Raw genomic sequence first — 2,871 nt, 5'->3', positions numbered from 1 at the left:
CTCTCCTACAAAATAAAATAATTGTGATAAAAAAATATGTGTGGATAGTAGCGGCAAAAAAAAAAAAGAATAACTATTTTTTAAAGTTTTTGTTTTAACTAACTAAGTGCCATTCATTAGAGCAAACCAACTGACTAACTCAACATCCATGTGTGCAACATTGGCAACACCAAACTTAGTTTGGTGTCGTGTGGTGTAAAAGATTTGTTCAAGGCCCCTAAGAGTGACATGATATGGGTTACATTGATGTTCTCTTAGTGTGCCTTGAACACCAAACTTGTTCTTCACTATATGTTGCACACAAGGATTCATTCAAGTCCATGTCAAGTTGATTTGAAATCCCTGAACCTTGCATTATTAACTACTTTTAAAAGCATGTAAAACATGGGTTGCCTCCCATGAAGCGCTTCTTTAGCGTCACTAGCTTGACGTTTTGCCTTTGTCATGGCGGTTGGTAATGCTTCAGATCTTCCCCTCTTGTAGTAGACCTATATCCATTGGCTTCATCAAGGATCTCTACATGTTCTAAGGAAAGAACTCTGTTGATGGTAAAGACCTTAGGTAGCTGAGATGGGATGGTGGGGAGATCGGGGGGAATAGCTGGGAAGTAAGCTGAGATTACTTTATCCCCTGGAGAGAAGTCCTCTGTAGGGATCTTCTTGTTCCTCTACCTCCTTGGTGCCTTCCTCTTTGTCTCTTTTGATGTTGCCTTATTCTTTGTGACCTCCTCTTCTAAGGGAATTTTGTTACTGGTCTCATATGACTCTGGTTGTTTAGGTTCCTCCTTATTTTCCTTGAGCTGTGACAGCTGCTGATTGCCTTGTTCTTCAACCAAGTGGTTTCCCAGAGGTGTTGGTTGTGCTTCAGTGCTTGCCTCCTCCCTTAGTATCTCATTATGATCTGTTTATTGTGAGAGTTTGAAGACATTGAAGCTGAGTTGTTCATCATGGATCCTCAAAATTAGCTCCCCTCGCTCCATATCTATGAGTGCTCTGGCTGTAGCTAAGAACGGTCTTCCCAATATGATTGGGTGAGTGTGACTTTCTTCCATGTCCAAGATGACAAAGTCTGTGGGAAGGAAGTATTTTCCCACCTTCACCAGCACATTTTCAACCACTCCTATTGCTTGTTTTTGAGTTTTGTCAGCCAGCCTGATAATTACATCTGTGGGTATTATCTCATTGATCTGCAGCCTTTTCATAAGGGATAAAGGCATTAAGTTGATGCTTGCTCCCAAATCGCAGAGTGCCTTATCAAACAATGTTTCTCCTATGGCACAGGGGATGTGAAAACTCCCTGGGTCCTTCCTTTTTATAGGCAACTCTGGTTGAATGAGAGCACTGCACTCCTTATTCATCACTATTGTTTGTCCTCCCTTGAGTGAGCTTTTCCTGGTCAGCAGCTCCTTCATATACTTAATATATGAGGGCATTTGTTGGAGGGCCTTGATGAATGATATGTTTACATGGAGGGATGCAAACAGGTCAAGAAACCTTGAGTATATTCTCTTCTCTACAGCACCATTGAGTAATTGGGGAAACGGTGCATAGAGTTTCAGCAGCTCCTTCTGTGTCAGCTCTTTTTGTGAAATTTTGGGTTCTTGGTGATCTTTTTCCTGTTTCTCTGCTGATGTCTCTCCAAGTTGTTCTAATGGCTTGTTTTACTTTTCCTCAACCTCCTTCCTACTTATAGTAACCATCTTGCAATCTTCCCATCTGACTTTCTTTGCTTCACCTCTCTCCAAAGTTTGGGTGATTCCTCCATCCAGGGTTGTAGTTCTTGGAGTATGGATCATGGTTTTGCCTTGGTGAATTCCCAATGTAGTTGGCTTGCTCCTGACTTCCCTCTGCTTCTTCATTCACTACTTCTTGGGTTGTTGATGAAGTGGAGATTGCTGCCACTTGGTTCCTCTCCATCTTCTTGGTGAGGTCAGCCAGCTGCTGGGTAATGAGCTTGTTTTGGGTCAGCAGAGCATCTACATTGTTTAGCTCCATTACTCCTCTTGTGTTCCCTCTTTCGGAAGCATAGAAGTAGTCGTTCTCTGCTACTGTTTCAATGACATCTATAGCCTCCTCAATGGTTTTCTTCTTGTTGAAAGATCCTCCGGATGAATGGTCTATACGGCCTTCTTTGACTCATAAGACAGCCCTTCATAGAAAATGTGCAGCTGCACCCATTCGTTGAACATGTCAGGTGGACACCTCCTTGTCAGGTCTTTAAACCTCTCCCATGCTTCATACAAAGTCTCACCATCTTGTTGCCTGAAAGTTTGGACCTCAGCTCTCAGCCTATTTATTCGTTGAGGAGGGTAAAATCTTGCTAAGAATTTGTTCACCACGTCTTCCCAAGTTGTCAAGCTTTCCCTTGGGAAAGATTCCAGCCACTTGGCTGCCTTATCCCTGAGTGAGAATGGAAATAAGAGCAGTCTATAGGCGTCAGGATGAATACCATTAGACTTCACTGTGTCGCATATTCTCAGGAAGGTGGTTAAATGTTGATTTGGGTCCTCTTGGACACTTCCTCCGAACGAACAGTTGTTCTGCACAAGGGTGATGAGCTGTGGCTTCAGTTCAAAATTGTTGGCATGAATGGTTGGCTTTTGAATGCTACTTCCACAGTTTCCTGGGTTTGGATTGATGTAAGAGCCTAAAACTCTTCTATCCTCCGCAGCATGATTTGCTCGACCTCTTCCTCCATGGTTGTGAGCCTCTTCTTCATGATGGTTTTCCATGTTTTCTTCCATGTTTGGTTCAAAGTATTCCTCAAAGTGTTCCTCCTCTTCTTCAGCACCAACTACACATTTGTCTCTTGCCTCCCTCCTTAGTCTAAGGAAGGTTCTCTCAGGTTCAGAATCAAAGGAAGTTGAAGCCC

At 42.9% G+C, this 2,871-nt stretch overlaps 1 non-coding gene across 1 annotated transcript; it reads left to right on the top strand.

The window, feature by feature from the left end:
* Positions 1-2,186: 2,186 nt before the first annotated feature.
* On the top strand, positions 2,187-2,290 carry LOC112788680 (small nucleolar RNA R71). Its single transcript, XR_003196036.1, has one exon. It is a non-coding gene; the product is annotated as a small nucleolar RNA R71 (small nucleolar RNA).
* The last annotated feature ends 581 nt before the right edge of the window (positions 2,291-2,871 follow it).

This window comes from Arachis hypogaea, chromosome 20 (assembly GCF_003086295.3).
Source record: "Arachis hypogaea cultivar Tifrunner chromosome 20, arahy.Tifrunner.gnm2.J5K5, whole genome shotgun sequence".
Lineage (NCBI taxonomy): Eukaryota > Viridiplantae > Streptophyta > Magnoliopsida > Fabales > Fabaceae > Arachis > Arachis hypogaea.
Note: the sequence above shows the minus strand (reverse complement) of the source record. Positions and strands in the feature narration are given on the sequence as shown.